At 46.2% G+C, this 27,292-nt stretch overlaps 1 protein-coding gene across 1 annotated transcript in view; it reads left to right on the forward strand.

Annotated features, from left to right (window-relative positions):
- Positions 1-27,292, forward strand: part of SLC35F3 (solute carrier family 35 member F3) — a 303,882-nt gene that overhangs the window by 179,329 nt on the left and 97,261 nt on the right. The gene's annotated exons all lie outside the window — the stretch shown is intronic.

The following is a 27,292-nucleotide window of genomic DNA, read 5'->3' on the forward strand; positions in this document are numbered from 1 at the left end:
GCCGTGAAACTCTAGTCTCTGCCTCAGTTGAATCACCTGGCTGTCTCCCTCCTGTGTGTGTCTCTGTGTCTCTCCTCCTCATTTTATGAAGACGCCAGGATTATTGGATTAGGGGCTTCTGACTCCGGTATGACTACATCTTAACTAATTGTACCTGCAAGGACCCTATTTCTAAATCAAGTCACGTTTTTTTTTTTGTTTTTAATTTAATTTTTATTTCATGTTGGACTACAGTTGATTTACAATGTTGCATTAATTTCAGGTATACTGTAAAGTGATTCAGTTATACATATACATATATCCATTCTTTTTCTGATTCTTTTCCCATGTAGATTATAACAGAATCTTGAGTAGAGTTCCCTGTGCTGTACAGTAAGTCCTTGCTGATTATCTATTTTATATATAATGGTGTGTATCTGTTAACCCCAAACTCCTAATTTATCCCTCCCCGGACACCTTTCCCCTTTGGTAACCAGAAGTTTGTTTTTGAAGTCTGTGAGTCTGTTTCTGTTCTGTAAGTAAGCTCATTTATATTATCTTTTTAGATTCCACAGATAAGTGATATCATATGATATTTGTCTTTCTCTCTCTGACTTAACTTCACTTAGTATGATAATCTTTAGGTCCATTCATGTTGCTGCAAATGGCATTATTTCATTCTTTTTGATAGCTGAGTCATATTCCATTGTGTATATATACCACATCTTCTTTATCCATTCCTCTGTCGATGGACACTTAGGTTGCTTCCATGTCTTGACTATTGTAAATAGTGCTGCTATGAACACTGGGGTGCATGTGTCTTTTCGAATTAGAGTTTTCTCCAGATATATACCCAGTAGTGGGATGGCTGGATCATATGGTACTTCTATTTTTAGTTTTTTTTAAGGAACCTCCATACTGTTCTCCATAGTGGTTGTACCATAAATCAAGTCACGTGTTGAGGTGCTGAGGGATAGAATTTCAACATGTCTTTTGCGGGGACACAATTCAACCCCAGCCGTGGGCCAGGTTTGAGTGAATTCCAAATGTTTAGATGGTGGAGGGCATGGGAGAGGTGGAGTGGGAGGTGTGGGGAGTATGAAGGCCCCAGAGTAAGAGTGCGTCACTCCTGCCTTGTGTAAGCACTGGGCTGGTGAGTGCCGGGCCCTCCCTACCCACACTCCTCTGCGTTCTCTCCAGCCCTGTTTGCTCCTGTGAAATCTCCTGGCGCTTACGTCCTATCTGCAGAGCAGACAACCCTGCCAAGCAAGAGAACAGAATGACACAGCGCTCTTGTCTGGTCTGGTTCTTCTCAAACAAACCCAGGCCACTCGTGTTCCTCACGTCATTAGATTTGGATGAGAGGACACCGAAAGCCATTCCTTACAGAGCTGGGGCAGAGGCGGAACCTCTGGCGCCAGCTCTGGCCCATGAGGAAGGCCTCAGCACCCCCTGACTGATGCCCGTCTCTCCCCAGTGCAAAGCAATCAGGAGTGTCTGGGTCATCTCTGCGTGAGCACAGGTTTGCACCAGACGGTGGCCTGCATGGATTTCTGTGTCCTGACCTTTTCCTGACCTCCAGCCTTGAGCCATACTGCTTCCTAGATTTCAAGCGGCCACCTGCCCTTCTAACTAGTTCCTGACCTGAAATCTCAGGATGCCTTGCAATGTGGTCAGTGTCGCAGCCCCAAGAACCTACCTATCATTTTTTTAAACGACCACTTTTGAAATCACTTAGACTCACAGGATGTCGTGAAAATGGGATGAAGAGGTACCGAGTGGCCTCCATCCAGCTGCCCCAGTGGTAGCATCTTACCTGCCTGTAGTTGAGTCATATAGGTACAAGAGTGTTAACTAGATTCGAGACCTATTCCCATTTCCCCAAACAGTCATTTTTTGTGTGCTTTCGTAGTGCCTGTGTCCCATTTCCTAAGGGTTCTGAGAGCTAGCTTACCAAGGAGTGGATTTCCCAGTCCAGCCTTACATCGAGAGCTAGTGGAGGGGCTGGAATAGAAACTGTGATCTTCTGCTTCCCACTTAAAAGCTCGTGAACGGGAATCACGAAAATATCAAAACACTTTCATGATATCATTACTTGCCGGGCGTGGTTCTCAGTACTTCATGTATATTGACTCGTTAGTCCTTACCAAAGTCCTGTAAGGTAGATACTCTTGCTGTCATCCCAGGATCACAGATGAGGAACGAGAGGCACAGAAATGTTAGGTGACGGACCCCGAGTCACAGAGCAGTAAGGAGGGGGGGAGCCGGCTTGGCCAGCAGAGCCTGGGCAGGCGCAGCCCCCACGCATCCTCGCCTGGTGCAGGTCCAACCTGGGCAACCGCGTGGAACTCCTGTGCTGCTGTTGCCATGGTGCCATGGATGCCTTGTCCCTGTGCGGGCGGCCTCCGTGGGGCCACCTGCTCTGCTACTTCACTGCACATCTGTGACAGGAATGTAGGACCAATCAAGGGAGGCTCCTGGGGCCCCTGCTCGCTCTGTGCTCACGCCAAGGGCAAGCAGACAAGACCTCTAACAAGACCCAGTGGAGATGGAGTCCCTAGCACTCCCAGTACCCGCCATCCCGCCTCCTCCTGTTAGCTTATGACAACCTGACCTTGCATCAGTGGATTTAAAAAATGGTAGTTTTAGCCATTTTGGATGCATAATGATTATAATAGCTGCTGTTTATTGAGCACCTACTATGTGCCAGACATTGTGTGGATGTGTTACAGACACCATTTTTAAACATTTGTTTTATTGAAGTATGGTTGATGTACAGTGTTGTGTTAATTTCTGCTGTACAGCAAAGTGATTCATTTATGCACAGGTATACATTCTTTTTCATATTATTTTCCATTATGGTTTATCCCAGGATACTGGATATAGTTCCTTGTGCTATACAGTAGGACCTTGTTGTTTATCCATCCTCTATATAATAGCTTGTTTGCATCTGCTAATCCCAAGCTCCCAATCTAGCTCCCCACCCCGCCCACCTTGGCAACCGCAAGTCTGTTCTCTATGTACAGACATCATCTTATTTATTTAACCGCCCAGTGTCTCTAGGAGAGAGGTGATTATGGTCCCCATTTTGCACACGAGGAACCTGAGATTCAGAGCATCAGCGACCTGCCTGAGGCCAGGTACCAGGTGCTGAAATAGATTCCACTCCGCCGTGTGCATGTACATGAGCGTCTGTGCCAATGCAAAACTCATACCTCCCAGCCAGAGGTCCCAGGGAAACCCCATCACCGAAGAAAACCCAAAAGGTCCACAACAGGAGGGTATAAGTTCCCTCTTTGAACAGGCAGTCTTGGAAAACGTTTGTAGGAAATGTCATCCTTGATAACCTGTCAACCTGACTCAGGGAACAGCCCCGATGCCTGCCCACCAAGAGCAATGTTCTCACCTTAGCCACAGGGGAAAAGCTTTTGCTGTCAGAGAATGTCAGGCAGGGAGTGAGGGAGAGAAGGCTGAGGTCCTTTTCCAACAAAGATTTCAGTCCCAGTGGGGACTGAAAGATCCTATTATCTGCTGATGGACCAGCAGATTTTTTTTTAACGTCTTTATTGGAGTATAATTGCTTTACAATGATGTGTTAGTTTCTGCTTCATAACAAAGTGAATCAGTTATATATATATACGTATGTTCCCATATCTCTTCCCTCTTGCATCTCCCTCCCTCCCACCCTCCCTATTCCACCCCTCCAGGCGGTCACAGAGCACCGAGCTGATCTCCCTGTGCTATGCGGCTGCTTCCCACTAGCTATCTACCTTACGTTTGGTAGTGTATATATGTCCATGCCTCTCTCTCGCTTGGACCAGCAGATTTGAAGATGGGTTTTGCTACTGCCCACCATCCTCTATTTTTTGTTTTTAGATCTCTTGTGAACTTCAGAATTTTCTTGGGCTCAGAAACAAGCCTACAGGTTCTGTATCTCAAGTGGAGATGTCACCATAGTTAACCTGTCCAGTAAACTTTTTCATTCTATGCCTCTCAACTTCCATCTATTATTTTATTCAAATCTCTAATCAAGAAGCTCCGGTAGTATCCACCCTGGGAAAATCCTCTTCATATGGATCAAAAAGAACAATATTAGCTAATTTTTTCCCCTCACCTTGTTTAGAAGGGGGACAATTAATTATTTTTCATTCTTAAAAACCATCTTGGGGGCTTCCCTGGTGGCACAGTGGTTGAGAGTCCGCCTGCTGATGCAGGGGACGCGGGTTCGTGCCCCGGTCCGGGAAGATCCCACATGCCGCGGAGCGGCTGGGCCCGTGAGCCGTGGCCGCTGAGCCTGCGCGTCCGGAGCCTGTGCTCCGCAACGGGAGAGGCCACAACAGTGAGAGGCCCGCGTACCAAAAAACAAAACAAAACTAAAGAAAAGTAGCCAAGACTTTTTTCCCAAGTATTTTTATAAACTCATGGTTTCAAATGCATTTGGTGTGTTTGAATCCATTATAGTTATTACCCTTATTGATATTCCAGTTGTATTCGGAGACCCCAGTCACCGCTCTGGGAGTGCTTGTTGCTTTCTTCAGCCGCTTCAGGCTCTGCCATGTGATCATGCCCTGGTTTACTCTCCATCCCCTCTTGGTGAACATTTGTGTTCTTTCCAGTCCTCTGCTGTTAAAAATAGCGCCGCAACAAATACCCTGTACAGATGTCTTTAGGTACCTCTCTTGAGATTGATTGCTAGAAGAGGGATTATTGGAGCACAAGGTAAATTGCATAATTCTTCCGCATCAGCCTGATCTCGAATATTCTGTTCTGTTGACACAACTCGCACCCAGTGAATCCGCCGTTTCAGCAATTATTTTCAAGAACCGTGGAAATAGTGACTCACTGTGTGCAAAGTGCTGGGCTAGGCGCTTCATGAATGCGCCTCACCTAATCCTCACGGCGTCCTTTTGCAAGGTCGTAATCTCTGTTATTATCAGGATGATGATGGGACACCATGGCAGGAGGCCAGTCGTGAGCCTGGCGCTTGAAAAACGCTCGGGGCTATGGAGCCTCTTCCCTTTCCCTTGGTCTCTGGCCTGGCTCTGAACCCTCCTTCCTCATCTTAGCTACCCCAGCTTTCCTACCCTCCCCTGTATGCCCAGCCCTCCTGGCTCTCCAAGGAGGGAAATTGGTCTGATACACATAGCAGCTCTTCTATCGGGAGGGGAAAATTGACGGTAGTTCCCTAGTTTCTTGACTCTGGGGCTCTTGTCACTTTCCATCAGCACCTCTGCAGGGGCCGCAGTTATTACCCGCTGATCCCACCTTGTGTGAAAGATTTTTAAATCAGATGCTCTACGTAAAGCTTCCTACCTCCTAGATAAAAGGAGAACCAGCCAGGCTTGCCCATGCAAACACAGGGCTGTCAGGAAGTGACTCAGGTGGGGAGGAGAGAGGATCCCAGACACAGGAAGTGAGGATAAGCGGCTCCTGGATACACAGAGGGTCAGCAGGACCCCTTAAGGGCTAAGGAACAGACGTGAGCACTTACATAAGAGACCCTGGGCATCTCCAGACTCTCTCTGTGATAGGAGGTGACTTGTCTATGTGCATCCTTGGTCCCAGAATGTTCCGATTCTGGTGATTTTCAACCCATTTCCCTGTTTCCTACCATGCCCGGTTCTGCAGAAGAGCAGTTAGAAAGACAGACAAGAGGGACTTCTCTGGCAGTCCAGTGGTTACGACTCTGTGCTTTCAATGCAGAGGGGGGCGGGTTCAATCCCTGGTCGGGGAACTAAGAGCCCACGTGCCTCATGTCGCAGCCAAAAAAAAACAGGTGTCTGCATGTTTGGAAAGAGCACATATGCCTGGAGCCTTGTGAGCATCCTTCCTGCCAGCCTTTCCGTGAGCTTGGAGACACTCCTCTCTAAGCAGGGGATAAAACAACAGCTCAGCATTCCTGCCTCTTAAAACTGCACGCGGCTCTGAGAAGGGCAAGGAAGACCAACCACAAGCAAGTGGACCAGTGGAAAGGGAAGGAACGACCAGAGGGCACGTGCGGTCAGAACCCATCTGCTCTCTGCTGCTTTCTCTGCCCCGCGGCTGTCCCGGCCAGGCCTTCCAGGGAGCAGTTGCTAAGACGGTCTCTGTCAAAGAACTCACGTACCATCCCAGCACCCCCCCTTCACTCCAGCCTCCCCCAGGCATGCGATGATCCTGACTATTGCACTGCAGATTTACCTCTTGCCTTATTTCCATCCCGTTCCCACGGTACAATGTCTTGATTCAAATTTGACTTTATTCCACCTGGTTTCCCACACTTTTGGCTTCCCACCGCGACCCTGGCCGGGGGCAGAAGGAGATAAAGGAACATTTTAATAGTCCGGAGGTATCGAGGTCTCAAGACCAGGTGGGTTGGGTCCCTACCTGCTTTTTCAGCCTCACCCCTTGACGCATGTCCTGCTCGCTCTGTTCTTGGGATGTGCACCTCCTTTCCTCGTGTCTCCTTTGGCTGGAATGTTCTTCTCCCAGCTCTTAGCTTATTCTTCCTCCAGGTTTCAGCTAAGTTTTCACATTCTCAGAGGGAGCCTCCCTGACCCCCACAGACCTAGCACATCACCCCGCTTCCTGCTCTACTTCTTCACTGTCTCCCGCTGAAGTGTAAGCCCCACGAGGGCAGATGCTTGATCTTGTCCAACATGAACACAGCTGCATGTCAGTAAAAGCAGGAAAACGGGTTTGATTCAGTGACCGCTGATGGTAGGGGAAAGCACTGAACTCCACTCGGATGGTACAGATGTCGACTGAAAAAAAAAAAGCACAACCTAGAAGTTGAGAGTTGTGTTCTATTCGGCAGACATTCTGAGGACTTTAAGCCTGGCCACAGCATCTCAGATAATGCTGAGAAACTCTCCCGAAGAGGCAAGTGGGGGAGCCAGGATATATAGGAATTTTTGCAACAAAAGACTAGGCAGTCGGAACATCAAAAGATTACTGTTAATAAAAGAAAACCAGAAATCTCAAGTTATGGAATTTAGCACTTTCCTATGTATGGGAAGGTGCAAAGTCTGGGCTCACTGAAATACCCCTTTGACATGCACCTCGGCTACCTGGGGCTCGTATCCTGTGCTTTCCCATCCTGAGCTTCCGCAGAGTGCACTGTTCGGGGTGGCTGTAGTATCTGATGGTTTTATGGGGGAGCATCCTGTTTCCATCCTGGGTTCCCTCAGGGCTCACCGTCAGGGCGGCTGTAATGTGACGGCTTGGTGGCTGCAACATCCTTTCTTTACTGACATGGCATGTGGCATTCTTAGTTCACACCGAGGTGACTGGAAAGGGGTGGGTGTGGGACTCAGCAGCGTCAAGCACAGTAGACAGTAGAGGCAGGAAAGTGAAGAATTAGAAAATGCAGGACGGGGGTGGTTCCTAAGAAACCCGTCTGGGTTCGTTACCTGGCACTTATTGAAATCTGACTCCTGCCCTCCCACAGAGACCAGGAGACAGGGTGTCATCAGGGGTTGGCTGGAGCAAACAGTCAATTCTTTGGGCAGCCTTCAGTTTTCGCAGACAGGCTCTTTAAGGGAAGGGGCGTCATCCCAGGGATGTGCCTTGGAGCTGTTAGAAAGTATACACAGGGAACAATACTCAATATCCTGTGATAAGCCTCAGTGGAAAAGAAAATGAAAAAGAGGGGACTTCCCTGGCGGTCCAGTGGTTAAGACTTCACCTTCTGATGCAGGGGGTGTGGATTCAATCCCTGGTCAGGGAGCTAAGATCCCACATGCCTCGTGGCCAAAAAACCAAAACGTAAAACAGAAGCAATATTGTAAGAAATTCAATAAAGACTTTAAAAATGGTCCACGTTAAAAAATCTTTTAAAAAAAGAATATGAAAAATAATATATATATGTATGACTGAGTCACTTTGCTGTACAGAAGAAATTAACACAACATTGTATATCAACTATACTTCAATAAAAAAAAATTTTTTTAAAGTATGTTAGTGTTTGTTCTAGTCTTTTTTTTTTTTTGCGGTACAGGGGCCTCTCACTGCTGTGGCCTCTCCCGTTGCGGAGCACAGGCTCCGGACGCGCAGGCTCAGCGGCCATGGCTCACGGGCCCAGCCGCTCCGCGGCATGTGGGATCCTCCCGGACCGGGGCACGAACCCGTGTCCCCTGCATCGGCAGGCGGACTCTCAACCACTGTGCCACCAGGGAAGCCCTGTTCTAGTCTTTATGGGCCCAGTTGAGAAGTGGGCTCAGAGGAGCTGGGTTGGACTTCGGTCAGGGACAGTCTTTGTCAAGCTCCAGCCACCAGCACAGTGCCTGATGTGTGAGCTAAAATCCTGCCTGCCGTATCAGTAAACAAAGGATATTGCAGCCATCAAGCCATCACATCACAGCCGCCCTGACCGTGAGCCCTGGGGGAGCCCAGGATGGAAACAGGACGCTCCCCCATCTAGCAGGCAGCTGCTGCAGTCACCCCGACGGTGCACCCTTTGGAGACTCAGAATGAGAAGCATAGGATCCTGGCCCCAGGTAGCTGAGGTGCCTATCAAAGGAGTGATTTCAGTGAACCCAGACTCTTGTATCTGCCCATACAGAGAAAAGCACTAAAAGCACTAAATTCTTTAACTTAAGCTATCTGGTTTTTTTTTATTAACAGTAATCTTTTGAGGTTCCGACTACCTGGTCTTTGTTGCAAAAACTCCTCTATATCCTGGCTTCTCCCTGCCCCCGCACCCTGCACCCTTTGCCTCTTCCGAACAGTTTCCCGGAGTTCTCTGAGATGCCGTGTCCTGGGCTTTTAAGTCCTCAGAACGTTCACTGAATAAGACATAGCTCTCAACTTTCAGGTTGTACATATTTCTTTTCAGTCGACAAGTAAGTGCTCAGTAAACATTCATTGAATCAAGGAACAAAGGAGTGAACGAGTAACAGCCTGGTGTAGGTTGGCAGGTGGGTGCAGGGAGAAATGTAGGGCATTCTCTTACCCATGAAGAACCCCAGGGAGGAGGGTGACATCTCTGCAGACTCCAGGCTGTGAAATCAGGCCACGTGCCTCCTGTTGCTCCCTCAGAGAGCGCCGCAGTCCTTGTCCAAGAGCATCTGCAGAGATGCTTCCAAATCTTCATTGACCTTGACTCAATATCACTGATTCCAGAGAACAGAAGTTTCAAAAGAAGCAACGTCAGGTTGTAATGGGAGCGTATTTGCAGTAATAACACATCTGTTGTGATGAAAGACCAGCCAGAAAAAACGCAGGCAGCTGAACGACACCCACATTTTTTATTCTTAACACGATTAAGTAGATTTACTTCTCTGATATCCTGTACACACCATGATCATCATTAACGATGAGCTGTTAGAAATGCCCTCCAGGTTTTCCTCTCACCGGTAACACACTGTAAATATCAACATAGGAAGATGTATTGACACATGGATACCAACTCACACCCCAGAGGCACTGGAGAGATTTTTAGTAGACGGTTAACCCTCTTGAGTATCAACTCTGGCAGCTGAGCAATTTCAGAGGAAAAAGAAAGTAAGTATCTTTTCCTTTCAAAGGAAAAAGAGAGGAAATAGAAGAGCCCTCAATCGGTGTTCTAATGTATTGAGTAACACCTTTTGCTGAAGTAAGAAATGAGTTCCTGTGAAGGCGTTTTGCTCATTTTCCTGTTGATAACCAGGATTATGTATTTCTTTTAAAAGATGAAACTGTTCCCAGGAAACTGTGATGGATAAGAGAATAAAACATTCATGACAGTTGGATGGATGAGGCAAGAATTACACTCCAGTTTCTAAATCGCTGTGGAGTTGGTCTTTGTAGGAACGGAGCAGAAACTCAGCATCCCCGTTCTGAGCAAATATTTTGAAAAAGCAGATGCTGGAAATCCTGATAGTTGAGATTTTCAGAGAAAAGTCACGAGAGGTAACAAGGTATTCAACAATTTGTTCAAGAAACACATGCTAATGCTCTGAGTTTGCCAAGTAGCAAAGATGGAAAGCTAAATAGACGACCCCGTCCTCCAGGAGCTCGGAGACCAGTCCAGAAGAGAACTGTGTTTAAACAAATAATTACAGTAACTCCTGAGGAATTTTCCTAAGTGTTGGGCTGAGGAAAAATGGGCCCTTGATCAAATAAGTGTAAGAGACAATGGGTTAAATCAGTTTCAGTGGGTTTTTGTTTTGCGTTAATTGTTTTTATTGCAGATCTTCTCAGAGCCTTTAATAAGCTAATGTACACTGTGGATCTTCTGGGGGGCGGTGGGTGGGTATGTGTTGTGCAGCCCTTCCCGTCTCCCATAGTCCCCACCCCTAGAAGCTAGAGTTCCAAGGAACACACTTTGGGAACTGCACATGCAACACAGTGTTGCTGGAAGCATGCAAGAGGGCAGCTCTACCGGGAAGCATCAGGAAGGGCTTCTCAGAGAAGAGAGCATCTGATCTGGGTCTTCAAAAGTGCGGAGGAGGAATTTTCCATCCAGAGGGTGGTGGAGGTGGAAGAAAGGCATCTCCAAGGTCATACAGCTGGTTCTAGAAGTCAGGGATGTGAGAGGTGGGTGTGGAGTCTGGGGAAGGCTAGGTGCATGGTCCTGTGTCCTCATTCTGCAGCAGGGTCACCTGGGATGCTCTTTAGGGGTGCAGATGCCTAGGCATGCCTTATCCCTCCCTCCCTGAGGTTATTTGGTTGGTCTGAGATAGGAGTCTTTGTCTGAGCACCTGTATTTTCACGTGACCCAGTGAGCAGCCAAAGTTGCAAACTCCTGCTGCAGATGATGGAGAGCCATCAGGGGGGTTAAGTGGACAAGTTCAGAGTCCTTTCTCAGCGCCTCGCACCTGTCCTCATGCCAGTGACTGAGCAGCTCCCCCTGTGCCCTGCATCATCGAAGCCCTAGAGATGAGGCTGGACAGACTCCTGCCCTCCTGGAGCTCACTCAGATCAGGAAGAACCGAGGCTCGAAGAATCCGTGCATGGCGGCCTATTTGGGGAGAGGGTGACGGATGCTGCAGAAGGCGGCCGACCACCACGAGTGTGTGTGTGAGACATGGCCCAGAGGGCCGAGGGCCAGCGGAGGCATCCTGGTAGAAGTGACACTGAAGCTGAGCTCAAAGGAGTAGAAAGCAACAGACAGGAAGGAAAGGTGTGCAGGGAAGGTGAGCATGTCTGCAGGGAGAAGGCAGGTGGGTGATGGTTGGCGTGGATCGTCTGAGCCTGGAGCGCTTCCATTTCCGAAAGACCCCTCTGGTGACAGCGAGCGGCCATGAGAGGCTAGGACTCAATGCCAGGGGACCAGTTAAGAAACCAGCAACCGTGCCGGCCAGGGCGCTTTGGAAAATGAATGAGAGTGGAGACAGAGGAGGGACAAGACAGTTTAAAATATATCCGTGAGAATCAGCAGAATTTAATGAAAAGCTACATCAGAAAGGAAGAACGTTGAAGCTACGATAGACTGGGTTTCGATACAGCTGTCAAAGGACTGGGCTTCCCCAGTCTTCGCCGTTGCAGCCAGCCAGCCCAGGGCGGGTTAAAATGTGCTGGATAACTGGGGTCATGAGAGCATCAGAGTCCATAACGGGCAGTTAAGATTGAAGATGTATATGCTTTAGTTGATTCGCTAACCCCCCTTACTGAAAGGTGCTCAGACTGGTGCTGTAATCACTGAACTGGGTGGCCTAAAATTTTATTATCGTTCACGTGCTCTTAAATAACACCTAGTGGTGTGCCGAAGCGGGCTCGTGCCAGTTCATGAGAGGCAGTTGTACACATCTCCCAATTTCAAGTCCAGGGACATCATATTGATAGCCTGAAATGGACCGTATCATCCGTGTTTACATCAGGGCAGTTGGAAAATGCTGCACATCGGGGCTTTTATTTTCGGAGAGCTGGTTTAGCACTTCCCAGGATATAGAGTAAATCGTCTGGATTGGACTGTGTATGGCCTTCAAGGATTTTGAAAAAGGGAAACATACAAGACTCACTGTAAGGTGTTTTCTCTGTGCTTGGTCAGTATAACCTTGTCCTGAGTGGCTTTGATAAACCAGTTAGTTCCCTTGGGAAGCCTCCTGCTTGGTTGGTAGAAGGCATGCGTCCAGCCTAGTTTGATCGCCTTTGTGAAGGGGGTAGATATTCTGATTGCCTGGAAAGAAAAAGAAGTAATTATACTGTAGAAAATCATGCACTGTAGAAAAAAGGGAAGAATGGGTCCCTATTTTTTGGCATTATTTTCCCTATATTGGCCTTTAGGGAAAACATACATAGAAAAGGGGGAAAATAAAGTCTGGGATAAGCACTGATGAGAGAACTTTTGTTGGAAATCTGCAGCAGCCCTTGGCATTCCTAGACTTAACTCTTGCCTTGGGGCCATTTGTAAGCACCCTTGACACCTATGATGTGGGCGGCTTGTACTTTGCTGAGGGACAGAGCTGAAACAGTCACATGGGGAACCAGGCCAGCACCTGGCGACCTTGCCCAGCCAATGAGTGGATGAAGTAGTTGGCTCCAGGCCACATCCCTGCACTGCTGGGCAGTTTTGATTGATGCAGGGTTCCACTCAGTCCCCCACCCCCCACCGTGCCAGGAAGATAGGGACAGGCCCGCTTCACAGAGGGAGGAGCTGAAATATTTAGGTATGGATTATAATCATCTCTAGTGACTTAATGGGCTCTGAGGACAAACGCTTAAGGATGTCAAAGGCCTGGGACTTCCCTGGTGGTCCAGTGGGTAAGACTCCGCGCTCCCAATGCAGGGGACCCAGGTTCAATCCCTGGTTGGGGAACTAGATCCCGCACGCGTGCCACAGCCAAGAGTTCACATGCCGCAACTAAAAAAAGATCCTGCGTGCCAAAATGAAGATCCTGTGTGCCGCAGCTAAGCCACAGTGCAGCCAAAATAATTAATTAACTAAACTAAAAAAATATGTAAAAAAAAATGTCAAAGGCCTAAGGAGTATACGGGTAGTGAGTAGATGTATTAAACATTTGGTCTGAAGGCTGTATGTAGTCAGTTTTAAAACCTGACCGATCTTTTGTTTGTTTTCATGACAACATTTTTAGCACATATTTGCTTAAGAAAAATCAGTCCCCAAAAATGGAACAAGAGAAATGACTTTCAAAGTCACCTCGCAATGCCACCGAACACAGTAAACTACGATCGATATTTTTGTGAAAAAACCTTACTATTTAATAACAGATACCAATAGATATGTGTGACCATAGTTCAGAATAGATTTTTATGTTAGATTTTAAGAAGCATTTTTAAAGATTTTAAGTTTTTTCAGTAAGTTTTATTGAGCTGTAACTCACAAACCACACAATTCACCTAAAGTGTGCGATTCAGTGACTTTTAGTATATTCACAGAATCATGTAACCATCACCACCTTTAATGTTAGTACATTTTTACCACCCCCCAAAGAAACTTCTTACCCATGAGCAGTCCCCCCACCCCAGCCCCCTAGGAACCACTGGTCTACTCTCTGTCTCTATAAATTTGCTTGTTCTGGACGTTTCACATAAATGGGGTCATACAAGATGTAGTCTTTTACTTAGCCTGATGTTTTCAGACTCATCGACGTTATAGAATGTATCAGCGCTTCATTCCCTTTTACGGTCGAATACTGTTCCTTTCTGTGGACACACCCAAGTTTTCCGTGTTCATTCCTCGGTCGGTGGCCATTGAGGATGCTTCCATGTGGGGCTGTTATGAACAATGTCGCTCTCAGCATGCATGTACGTGTCATTGTATGGACGCGTGTTTTCATTCTCTTGGGCACGTACCTAGAGGTGGGATTTCTGGGTAATAATAATAACTCTATGTTGAACCTTTTGAGGAACTGACAGGTTGTTTTCTAAAAGTGTCTGCACATTTTACAATTCTACCAGAGTGTATGAGGTTTTCCTCTCCATTCCTCTACATCCTCTCCAACGCTTGTTGTTGTCTGACTTTTTGGTTCTAGCCATCCGAATGGGTGTGAAGTCGTATCTCCTTGTGGTTTTGATTTGCATTTCCCTGAGGTCTGTTGCTGTTGTGCATCTTTTCATGTGCGTCCGTTGGCCATTTGTATATCTTTTTCGGAGAAATGGCTATTCAGATCTTCTGCCCTTTTTTCTTTTTCAAGTTTTAAAGATTGAATTGTTTTGGAGCAGTTTCAGGTTTATAACAGAATTGAGAGAAAGGTACACAGATTTCTCATACACCCCCGACCCTGACACATAAATAGCCTCCATTATCAACATCGCTTACCAAAGCGGTACATGTTTTACCAAGAATGAACCTACACTGACACATCATAATCACTCACCGTCCATAGTTTACCTTAGGGTTCACTCTTGGTGCTGGACAAATGGGTAAGGACATCTCTCCATCATTATAACATCATACAGGGTATTTTCACTGCCCTAAAATTCCTCTGTACTCTGCATATTCATTCCCCCCCCCTTCTACCACACCCCCTCTCTGGCAACCACTGATCTTTTTACTGTCTCCATAGTTTTGCCTTTTCCATAATATCATATGGTTGGAATCCTATCATATATAGCCTTTTCACATCAGATTCTTTCACTTAGTAATATTCCATTGTCTGGATAGACCAGTTTATGTACCCATTCACCTACTGAAGGACATCTTGGTTGGTTCCAGGTTTTGGCAGTTATCAACGTAGCTGCTGTCAACATCTGTGTGCAGGCTTTTGTGTGGGCATAAGTTTTCAGCTTCTTGCAGTAAATACCAAGGAGCACGATGGCCAGATCATATGGTAAGAGTAGGTTCCGTTTTGAAAGACACTGCCAAACTGTCTCCCAAAGTGATTGCACCATTTTGCGTTTCCACCAAGAATATGGCAGAGCTTCTGTTGCTACACATCCTCGCCAGTATTTGGTGTTGTCAGGGTTTCAGATTTTGGCCCTTCTAATGGATGTATAAGGGTATTTCATCGTTGTCTTAATTTGCATTTCCCTGATGACATATGATGTGGAGCATCTCTTCACCTGCTTATTTGCCATCTGTACATCTTCTTCGGTGAGGTATTCTTTGGCCCATTTTCAGTTTTTTTTTTTTTTTGCGGTATGCGGGCCTCTCACTGCCGCGGCCTCTCCCGTTGCAGAGCACAGGCTCCGGACGCGCAGGCTCAGCGGCCATGGCTCATGGGCCCAGCTGCTCCACGGCATGTGGGATCTTCCCGGACTGGGGCACGAACCCGCGCCCCCTGCATCGGCAGGCGGACCCTCAACCACTGCGCCACCAGGGAAGCCCTCACCTTTACCTATTTTTAAATTGAATTATCTTTTTATTATTGAGTCATCAGAGTTCTTACATGTTTTGGATAAAAATCCCTAGTCAGATATGTGGTCTGGGAATATTTTCTCCCATTCTATTTGTTATCTTTTCACTTTCTTGCTGGTGAGAAGCATATGAGTTTGCTATTTTTCCTATGTCTTCCTTTCTGACAAAACGCCTTACCAGATGCTCTAATTCACCTAACTTCACCTTGTGAAACCCCCATCTCCCAGAAAACTTCCATATGGAGCTAGGAAGCACTCATATTGTCTTTTCTTTCTTCAGATTGAATTTTTTTTTTCCTAGAGGCACAACTTCCTTTCCTAAACACGAGTCACTTTAAAGGCATTAGAATTTTCCTGAATCTCGTCCAAAGTTTAAAATTGAAGTCCAAGAAAGAATAGCCTCTTTATTTTACCTGCAGAAGAGTCTCTGAAATGCAGGTGGGTCCCATCGATCTAAAATACTCTCAGCTTCCTAGCAGCAGCTGCAAGACAGACCTCCTCATTTTGGCCGTTGTGCACTTCTGGAGGTATATTTAGGTTGTCTCTATTTGGCGTTCCCAGAATAGCCATAGTCTTTTGTTTCTCTGCATTCCTTTTAGTTTTATTCCTTCCTGGCCCAAATTAAGAGTGATGCACTAGACGATTTCCAAAACCCTTTCTACCTCAGAAGGTCCGTGCTCTTAACCACTTGGACTGGCCACAGGGTATCATCTGTAAGCCATACCCAAAGCCCAAGTAGGACTGAACTTTCGCCAAAATCCAAGCGAGGCCCCAGCTGTGAATCGGATTAGGTACATGCTTTCCACATCCCGGCTTGATTCTGTCGTGACCATTCAGATTCAGAGAGGTTTCCTACAAATATGTATCTGAGTGGAGACAAATTATGTTTACCTATATCATTTCTGGACAGAGTTGTGGATGAATATTTTGCAATGCAAGTGACTTCTTTTTTAATTCCAGTTTAGGCTAACACCTTAAATTATCTTTTTGGTTTTGTTTTTGGTTTTTTGTTTGTTTCTTATCTCCAGTTAGCTCCAAGGATAGTTGAATTGAACCCTCTGTGGTTTATTTTTCCCATCTCATGAATGAACCAAATAATGCATCCAGGGCCACGGGTGAAGTGTGCCTTAAATTCTGAGAATGCCACTGCCGGGGACAGATTTTCAAGCATAGTCATCATGTCTTAGATGTTTTAGGCCGCTTCTCATCCCAAATTAGAATACCGCTGTCAATAGAGCATTTGATGCCAGCTCACTTTAAATAAGCAGTCAAGGTTAAAACAAAAATCGATGAGCTGCTCTCATGTTTCCCATAAGTTGGGCCCCTCACAGGGCTGTACCAGGCTTGGTTCTCACCGCCAAAAGCAGGGAATTCAAGACTTGAATGCAAGTGTCCATGACAGTTTCCTTTTTTAATTATTTTATTTATTTTTTAAAATTAAAACAAAGTTTTTTTTTTTTATTGAAGTATAGTTGATTTACAATGTTGTGTTAGTGTCAGGTATCCAGCAAAGTGATTCATATATATATATATATATATATATATATATATATATATATATATCCTTTTTCATATTCTTTTCCATTATGGTTTATCACAGGGTATTGAGTACAGTTCCCTGTGCTCTACAGTAGGACCTTGTTGTTTATCCATTCTATAGAGAATAATAGCTTGCATCTGCTAATCCAAAACTCCCACTCCATCCCTCCCCTGTCCCCCCTCCCCCTTGGCAACCACAGGTCTGTTCTCTGTGTCTGTGAGTCTGTTTTGTAGATGAGTTCATTTGTGTCCTATTTTAGATCCCACATATAAGTGATATCGTATGGCATTTGACTTTCTCTTTCTGACTTGCTTCACTTAGTGTGATAATTTCTAGGCCCGTCCATGTTGCTGCAAATGGCGTTATTTCATTCTTTTTTTATGGCTGAGTAGTATTCCATTGTGTATATGTACCATATCTTCTTTATCCATTCATCTGTTGATGGACATTTAGGTTGTTTCCATGTCTTGGCTATTGTGAATACTGCTGCTATGAACATTGGGGTGCACGTATCTTTTTGGATTATAGTTTTGCATGATGGTTTCCTTTTGATGGTCTGGTTTTTTGTTTCCATTTTTATAGTTTTCCAAGAAGAATGGGCTTAAAGGAGAGGTAGGGTGGAGATGGAAAAGGGGCATGTTTTAGACAGCATCAAGGAAAGAAATCAAGCTTGAGAGAAAGAGGGGATCGTGAGTTGTGTCACACTTTGTACATTTGAGCTTTCAGGAAGTAGAGAGAATGGATCAGACCAAATAAATCCAAGCTGAGAAGTATTTGTATTAATAAACAATATGTAATGGGTATACACAAATCCATTAATAAAATAATGTCTAATAATAGTTTCTACCCCAGGCCCTGAAACTGAGGTGATGGGGCAGCAAGGAGCCCAGCCAGGACGCAAGGCGATGGCCATCCTCCCGTCTAAGACAGATGCTGACCCATTAGCCTTTTCACTCATGTACACTCAAGGGCAAAATCTAAAGCTACATTGAAGCGGGAATGAAAAGGTGAAGGAGAGAGAGGACAGGGAAAGATTTCACTGAGATTGGAGCAAAGGCAGAAGCAAGCCAAGTCAGGTCAAGCCAACTGGTCATTGCTGAGCCCAGGAGATCTCCACCCAGGTAGGAGGGGGACCAATGCCTCTCACCAACTCAAGAGCTTTCAAGGTCTGCACTCCTTCCCTCCTGCGTGAAGAAGTCAATGCTCTTATTAAAGCACCTTTCTCACTCCTGCCTTCTCTTTGCTCATTACTAGCATGTTCTGAAAATTTATACAGCAAGGATATAAAAAGGATGTGAGAAAGCAAAATATTTAAAATACAGAGAACAGAACTGTATATTTATTTTTGATATTATAATAGACACTTCTGCAAAGACAGAGGAACAATGGCTCTAAAAGCACGGATGTAAAAAGATTTTCTATAAAAAAGAATAGAAATTGTCTAAATATTTTAGAAGAAAAACCAACCACACCATTATTTTATGCGCTCCTGTACATGAAGACTTTTCCTGTTATTATTAGCATTTGTGTGTTTACAAGAGACACATTTTTAGACCCTTTGAACTATTCTTAAGCATCAAGATTGGTCTCAATCCCGTCCTCTACTGAACAACCTTCTCCTTTAGAGAAGTGTCACGGAGAAAGTGAATGAATCACTGTTTTTATTTGTGGTGGTTGGAAAAAAATGGGGAAAAAGTGGTAGCCTATTTACTTTTTTTCTGAATATATATAACATATATATATTATATGTATAACGTATATGTTATATATATAACATATATATTATATATATATGTGTTATATATATACATGAATGACATGGTCTACAGATGAAGGAACTATGTAGTGTAGGTAAAGATCATATTGGATAAAATGTGTAGTTTGTTTTTTCCCTAGAACTTTCTCTGTGTTATTGAACAACTTGTTTTATCAGCTGTGTTAAACTTAAACTCTTTTGTGTAAGTACACCATACTTTATTTCTCATTTCCCTGTGGTTGAACATTTAGGTTGTTTCCAACTTTTTACTTATTTTTTTTTTTCAACTTTTTACTTATTAAGACAAAAACCTGGATGAACATCTTTGTAATATATCTCTATTCACATCAGATGATTTCTTGGGAGAAATTCCTAAAAATGGAAATAGTGGGTAATAAGCCGTAAAAGCTTTTATTTTGTAGGAATTTCAATAGATTCTGCCAACTTTCAGAAAGGGTATATTTTTGCTCCCATCAGTAGTACACGAAACTTCCAAAGACAATCATCTTAAAAGCAAAATGGGGACTGACAAAAATCCAAGAACAAACTTTGTGTAGATAATTTCAAAACGTTCCCATTGGCTAGAAAATCATACTTGTGTTGACGTGCTCTGGCGAACGTAAACCAAGCCTAGTGGTCTCACCAACGAGTGCTCTGGGCTGGTCCCTGATCCATTGCCTCAGATGTGCCCTTGAAGCACTGAGAAGCTCACCTTTGTCAAAGTGACAAGGAGTTATTCATTGGAACATATTTCTGGAATCCACAAGACAGAAATACTCTAATACCAGCAAGATAATTTTAGGAACAGCCATGCATGCCTTTAACCCTCCAACCCCCACCAGAGCTTTAGGGAAACCTTGAGGCTTGTCCCCTTGTCCTACATTAGCCACTCATTTGGGCGGGAAGGCGTAACCAACTGCCTCAGTCAGGAGGAGGATGTAACCTCCAGACCTCTGGCCTCTTCTTGCTTTTGTCCAGAATTGGTGGGACCTTCTCTTTCAGCCCCCAAGCAAAGAACAGACTTGGCCTTAAGCAGGATTTTGGTTTGTTTGCTTTTGCCAAAAAAAAAAAAGAGGTGAGTTCCTTGTATCTGATTAAATCGGGGAACATCTTTCTTCCTTTGTCCTGCACCTGCTTGTCTGGTGACTACTGCAACCAGTCCCCCATATGCCCAGTACAGGTCGATAGATACCTTATGCAAAACAAGGGAGAAAAGGGCCCATTCTCAGTGCTTTTGGGGAAGACACAGTTGTTTCTTTGGAGCACTTTATACTTTTGGGGCCAGTGGATCATTTGGTAATCATCTCTGACAGGCACAGTTGTCACTCTCACGCAGGGAGTTCACAGAGTTCCACTGGACTCGGTCAGCTGTGCTCTGAGATGTGGCCTCAGCATGTCATGCGTGGGGTGTCACTGGTCAGAACTCACCTTCACTGTCACCGAGCAGGGAGCACACCCCCAGGAACAGAATATGCGCTTCATTGAAGCGTTTCAGCGAAGTGATTGGTAAGCGTGAGTTCCAGAGAGCAGGAATGCTAGAACCACACTCGGGTCCCTCCCCCACCAAGAACCTGGCTTTCCTGGCCTCCACCAGGGCCCCCCTTTCTCTGAAACCAGAGACTGAGGTGGCAGAAAACAGCCAGAGGCCAGGGCAGGGCCTGAGGGCATCTGAAGACAGCAGCTTGGCCAAGAGTGAAACCTTCTGCTGGGAGCAACGTGCTTCGTTCTTTGGGTGGAAGCAGGGGGCACCAGTAGCCAGAGGAAAGTTTGTCCTCAGGGAAAAAAAGAGCCAGACCAAGACTTCGGGGAAAGCAGTCTAGCAAGGAGGAGGGTTTTAGGCACAGGAATTCCAGGGTCAGGTCAACAGAAGACACTTCCCAGGACGTTTTGCTTGGCAAGGAGGATGGTGGGCCTGGAGCCGGGGTTGGGGGTGGGGGGTAGAAGAAGGGGCAGGTGAGGGGCGTGTAGCAGCTGCTGGCACTGGGAAAACGCGGGGGGGGCTGAGCTCTTTCCTGGATCCACCAGCCTAAACGAGGAACCGAGGAGGAGAGCCAGGTCCTCAGGAGAGGAAAGAAGCCAGCGGGGGTCAGGGATGGCGTGAAGAGCACACAGGAGGTTTTGCTGCCTGGAGCTCCTCGGACGAAGGGGCAGGACTTCCCTGATCCTGCAGGGGCTGCTTCAGGACGCGCATCCTGACAGAGCCTGCCTCTCACAGCCTGCTGCTCTGGACTCAGCTTCTTGTCCCTCTCCACCACTGGCAGCTTCCAGCTCTCTCTGCCCTGGTGATTTTTCATTCCTTCCCTCAATGAGGCTTACGTAGGCCCTGTTCGTGGGCAAGGTCCCTGCCTCCCAGGGTTTACAGCCCAGCGGGAAGCTGAAGAGTATACAGCTAACTGCAGGGCGGGGCAGAGGTGATCACTGCCTCGGACAAATACAAAGGGCGTTCTGAGTCAGAGCAGGCCCCGATCTCAGAAATCAGAACTTCTGAACTTCTGTCCGCCCAACTTGAATGGTCCTCAGGGAACGGCACCCTTGCCTGTGGGTGCTGCCCTGTCCTGCGCTTAGTAACTCAGGAGTGGAGTGGCTCCTTCCCAAACCCACACATCTTTCCTCTTTTCAAGCCGAGTCTGAAGGCCAGTCGCTTTGTTTCACCCTTGGAAACAAACACCAGCCAAGGGAGTCTGCCCCGGGTGCTGACAGGGATGTGATGTAGGTCAGTATCCTAGCTCCCACCCCGCAGAGGAGGAGGAGCAGGGGGATCGGAAGGGAGGCCAGCTGGGGTCGATGAATCATCCGGAGAACGGCAGGCAGCTGTTTCTGAGCTAAATGCCATCAGATCGGGCTCCGCACCTTGAGTCCACTGCCCTGGTCTCTAAAGCACTTCCTCTGAGATGAAGCCAGTGAGGGCCAGAGAGCCCTGGGCACAGGGGAATCAGCCAGCGCGGTTAGTCACCCCTGGTACCACGCGGGCGGAAGGCACAGTCCTGGGGGAGGGTGAAGCCGACAATTCTAGAAGAACTCTGGGTCCTGTGAATTCCCCCCCTCCCTCCCTCCCTCCTCCTTCCCTCCCTCTCTCCCTTGTTTCCTTCCTGCCTTCCTTCCTGCTTTGAGCACCTACTACATAAGCCATACACTGTGTTCGGCCCTGGAGATAACAGCAAAACAGAGACGGCCCCTCCCCATTAAAGAACCTAGTGGGAGAGACTGAAAATAGCGCCTGACGTGTTCTGAGTGCTTGCCGTCCTCCACATGCTATTGTAATCACTTACCAGAGTATCCGTTCCTTTACTCTTCACAACACCACCATGAGGTATCTACTAGTATTATCTCCATTTTAAGGATGAAGTGGCTGAGCCTGGAGAGACTGAACAACTTGCCCTAATGAAAACATTTATAAGCAGTGCCCCTTTCTATACTGACTCAGGGTGTTGGAAGGAATTCGAGGCAGCTGGCATGTCCATTTCCCAAGGTGGAAGAGAACAGTCATTTCTTGAGTACCTACTGGGGACCAGACACTGTGTGGTCCCTCTACACCCCTCAACTGTGTTGGCACCTGGCTAGGTCTCTGAAGTCCCGGGAGAGGGACCCCCAGGCTAATCCAGGCGTCCACCTAGGAGCGCCCCCAGCTGTGACGCTCTCCCTGAGCACAAGACAGGCTAGGATCCACAAAGGAAACTACCGGACATCCTGTTCCCGCCTCTGTGCCTCCCCCATCGTTCATCGTGATCCCAGCTCTGGGCCCGGCATGACCACAGGGCCAGCTGTTGTCTAGTCACCGTGGAGAAGGCTTGGAGGTGCCCGGACAGGATGTGTCTGGAAGCCCACTGGTGACATCCAGTGATCCGGCCTCTTGATGTCCTGCCTGGAGTTATCCAACCTTGACATTTCTCCTTAGAGAAAGAGGAGAAATCCTATGGAACCGCAGTGAGTCTGAGTTTATCCTGGTCATACACAGTGCTGAAGAAGAGAAGGGAGAGGTGAGGACGGGGAAGGCCACCATCCTGTTTCCGGCGCTTGCACTTGAAGTTATTGAAAAAGGTTATCAATTATTCCTGCCGGATCAGGGCAATGAGCTGCCCAGCGCATGAGAGTTAATTTCTTTTCATCATGAGACTTTCTCTCCTGTTGGAAATACCAATGTTTGCTCCACTCTGAATGCTGCAGACTGACTTATTTGGGTAAAAGTCCATTTCTGGTTCCTGGAACTACTTTAAGTGATTATTTTTAAATGCTGGTAACCACAAAAATAATTTATTACTCTTACTACTTAATACTGTAGGAGGACGATGAAACAGTGTTAATAGTTCAGAGTGAATTAATTGAAGTGGTCTGCTTTCTGGTTATTGAAAATCTTAGCTGGATTTTACATTTTTATTATTTATTTTGAACCGATTAAGTAAAGATCTTCACATACAAAGAATATTATTGTTAACAATATTTTTCAAATCACGTGGATTATGACCCATGAGTAAGGTATAAAACCGACTAAGCTGATCACAGTCGGCATTTTTTTGCAATGAAAGAACACAAAAGAATAGAACAAGATGAATAGAAAAAATAGAACAGCCAAAACATGGTAAAGGGTATATTTTATTAAATATTAAAGTCAGTTATATATGTTTGTATATGTAAAACATATTTCCCCAATTTTAAAAATAACATATAATTTACAAACAGTAACATTCATCCTTTTTACTGTACAACTTTATGAATTTTGACAAATGTAAATGTGTTTCTAACTTTGTCCAAAAAGCGAGAAAACCACCTAAAGCAAGAGTCTACTTAACTAAGTGGAGATATTCACAAAGAATAAGATCCTTTTAAGGCCTTTGGAGGCAGTGACAGTTGTCTTATCTAAGAAGATAATTTCACACACCCCAAATTTTAAAGCCAAACAGGATCTTAGAAGCTGTAGAGTCAGTGGTTTTCAGAACTTTCTTTTTACAGTGGCAACATTTTTATAAACCAAGTCTAACGTGGAACCCCGACAGGTAAAAGTAGAGTTGCTTTGCACAGAGACCAGGAAACACAGTTTGAAAACCCTCTCGGGCCCCGGTTAGGAAACCGAGGCCGAAATAGGCTGAGTGACCACTCAAGGTTGGCCACTCCGATTGGCTCCTGGCTGTTGTTCAAGACATTTTCCATGCTGTCTTGGCCTCAAGAGAATCATAAGTACCACTCAACCCCACCAAAGAGATTGGATGCCTTCTTGGAATGGTACAGTTGGACTGTAGGTATTCATATACCAGCACAGAGGAAAGAACAGGCCAGTGACCCCCATGGATGTCAGAAGTGCGAGTCTGCTCAGGAAGGCAGGACAGGTTATTTGGGCAACGCGAGTTATTTCGGGAGGCTGGAGCCTGAGTGTAAGCCCAGAGCTGGGAGCCCAGTGCCAGGAGGAAGCATCGTGATCCTCCAGAGTTTGAGGAATCAGCCAGGCCCTGCATAGCAGCCCCTTCCTGGTGATTCACCCCTCAAGGGTCATGGGTGGATCCCCACCGCTGGGTTGCAATTGAGATAGAGCCACTTGGTGGTAGGAAAAACTGGCTGCTTCACCTCCTTTCTTCTCTGGGCCCCCTCTTTTTACTTCTTCCTCTCTGGTTTGCAAGTGGGAAGTGGGGAGACGGTAGAGACGCTCTTGGGGGCAGGCCAGGGAGTGTAACACTCAGGCTTGTGGTGTGTAAGTTCTGCATCAAAGCCTTGTTACCCTCGTATCTATTCAGTGAACTTAACTTCAGTGATCGGGCTGTAATACTAGGGACACAAAGACCATCTCGTCTTTATGAGCGCACCGTACCAGGCAGCCACAAACTTCCATTAAATATCCCCCCTCCTCAACTGCACTGATGAAAAGAGAAAAACAAACAAGGGAGTGGGGTTAGTGACAAAGAACAGGCTTCTGTCAGAACAGCTGCCATCTCATGTAGAGCTAAGGAAAGGCTTGGCTTTGATGGGCGAACCACCATACCATACGTTTTCAGGTGATGACAGGGAAGATCTGGTAATGAATATGACCCGAAAAGTCACCCCAGATCTCCTTTCAGATAAATCCCTGTAGTACTAAATTTAAGACAGGTGGATGCCCAATGATATCCTTCAGTTATTAGCTCACACTCATACCCTCCAAAGAGAAATGGAGGTTTAAGAGGTCAAATGCTCCATCTTCTGGCCTGGATGTTACTTATACAAAGTTGTTTCCATTGATATTTCAGGGATCATGTCTCTCTCTTTGTTGAAAGAATTATTAGCACCTTTTTTGGGTCATTTGAGATTTAGGTGTTAAGTGGGGAACTTGGTGATTTTCTAGATATCCCTGAGTTAGATCATCATAGCCTAACTCCAGCATAGAGTTTTAACTTGTTGGAATTCTCAAAATACTAGTGTGTACTCATACACCAGTACACAGTTAACTTTCTAGAATAATTTTATGTATGTAAGTTTTTAAATATGCGTCCGCATCACACCTACTCCCAAAAAAGATGTATGCTGAGGGGTAGCAGTACTCGTATGGAAATCAGCAGAGACTCCTGATTTAAAACGGAGTGCAGGAAGTTTGTTTTTTATTTCAGGAGGGAGAGTAAGTTTTTTTGTTTGTTTGTTTGGAACACAAGGTGAGAGAGTACCCAAGGCTGATCGAGTTGAATATAGAAAAAAAGAACAGCACTGAGTACTTAAGGGGAGGAAATTGAGAATTGGTACCGCCTCTTTGGTAAGCAGAAATTGACATCCATGAAGAGGTGATGATCTCTCAGGTATCATAAGGTCCTGGGGTATCCTGCAGGGGGAAAAGAAGTTTAGGTAACAGTTAATGAGTGAAATTAATGACAGGGGTATTTAATGTTGATAATATTTAATTACCTGTTTGGCTTGTACATAACATTGCGATAAATAGAAAGTAGATAACCTAAAAAACAATCAGACAGATATTTATTGGACAGTTTGGCTGTGACCTGTGCAGTAGAATGAGTGTGGACAGTTCGGACAAGCGTGAGCACGATGAACTTTTCCAAAACCACATTCAAATGAAAGGAGATGGATTGTGGATGACTTGTGTCTCCCACCTCAGCTGGAATAGTTACGTGGAATTTTTGCATTTTACATTTATAATGTAAGAGAATAGCAGAGCAGTGGTAAGTGTAGGCTTTTGATTCGTTCAGACTCGGATTTAAATCCCTGCTCAGCCTGTTTGACCTGGGACATTTTAGTTAAACTCTCCTCGCCTCAGTTTCCCCATCTGTAAAACAAGGTAACAATGATTTTTACAGAGCTTTTGTGAGTAGAAGATGAAATGATTTATGTAAAACACTTAGCACAGTACTTGAAACAGTGCTCAAAAATGGGTACTGTTATGATGTGATATTTATTTTAGTTACTGGGCATATAGTAAATGTTGATTGATGAACTTGATGAAATAACACATAAGAGTATTATAGAAGAGGTTTGTTTTTTTGTTTGTTTTTGTTTTTTTTGCTTTAAGCTTATTTGTGCTTAATATTTACGAGGAAAGGGATGGTTTAGTGACTTACTGTAATGTCATCTCGGGATCTGGGGACGAGCTCCCTGTGAGAGGCGCACAGCGTGGAGGCTACCACTAGAGGGCTCTGAGGAGACCCTAAAAACCTTTCCTTGGCTATAATGAGGCAGCAACCCTGGGAAGCCCTGGCTTTTTGGAGACCCAGGAGCCATTCTATTCATCACGGCTGTTCAAGAGGGCAAGTAATAACAAGAACCCTACAAGAGCAGCTTGTAGGAACCACTTCCACCAGAAACCTGGGAGCATGCAGGTGGATGTCACCAGAGACAGCTGGTAGGTGCCAGGCTAGGGAAACCCTGTAGCTCTGAGGTCACTCTCCGCCTCTGCCATGCCACTGAGTTACCCTTATGGGTGCCGAGGATGCCGTCACAGAGTAGAACATCAACTTTGAGACAGGAAACCAGGTAGAGTGGGGGGGGGGGTCCGAGACTCTGGGTAAGGACTTAACAATAACAACGAAACCCACCTTGAGTCACTACGGAGCCTTCAGATTCCCAGTGGAGACTGAGACCAAAACGGATAACTGATGGCTGCGCATGCGTGAATGAGATGCCCATAAAACCCTTGGAGTTTGGGGGCCACACAAGTCCTGTGCATCCTACCTGCAGAGACGATGGCAGGGTGTTTTTGATGGTGCATTATCATGGGATAAACGCCCTGGGTACCAGGGAGTCACTCAGGGATCGCCCAGCTAGTGATGCAAGAGGTATGTCATTGCTTTTTATCAAGCATCATTGGTTGGTCAGTGGCTTACAGGTGGGTCTGAGTGGGAGCAGTGAGACCAGTGCCTGCAGAGGCAAAAGCTGCAGCGAAAATCTGGGATCTGGGCGGAAATGAAGCTTTCCCCGCTTCCCAGAGAGTTTGGCCTCTCCGGACTGGGGCAGGGGCAGGGGCAGAAATCTCAAGCCTTGGTTTTCTTGTGGCTGCCCTGCTTCTCTGGACTTGGCATCGTCTCCAAAAGAAAAAAGAGCTGTCCACCGGGGTCAGGCAGAAAATGTGCCTTAGACTCATTCAAAGAAGTTAATGCCAGCCGCGGGAAGCTTCGCTCCGTAAACCAATAATTCAGGAATTTGCGCAGGGAGGAGGCAGCTCTCCGTCCGAAGTCGAACGACTCCCCGTTTAAACTTGTGAAGCGCTGAGGCTAAGTTTGCAGGGCCTCCCTCCCCTGCTCTGGTCACAGGAAAGGGCAGGGGCTGCCGGGGAGCCGCGGGCCGGCCCGCTGCCCGGAGGCTGCACCCGGGGCCGGGCTCCGAGGGAGGAAGCC

This window comes from Phocoena sinus, chromosome 16 (assembly GCF_008692025.1).
Source record: "Phocoena sinus isolate mPhoSin1 chromosome 16, mPhoSin1.pri, whole genome shotgun sequence".
In the NCBI taxonomy this organism is placed as follows: Eukaryota; Metazoa; Chordata; class Mammalia; order Artiodactyla; family Phocoenidae; genus Phocoena; species Phocoena sinus.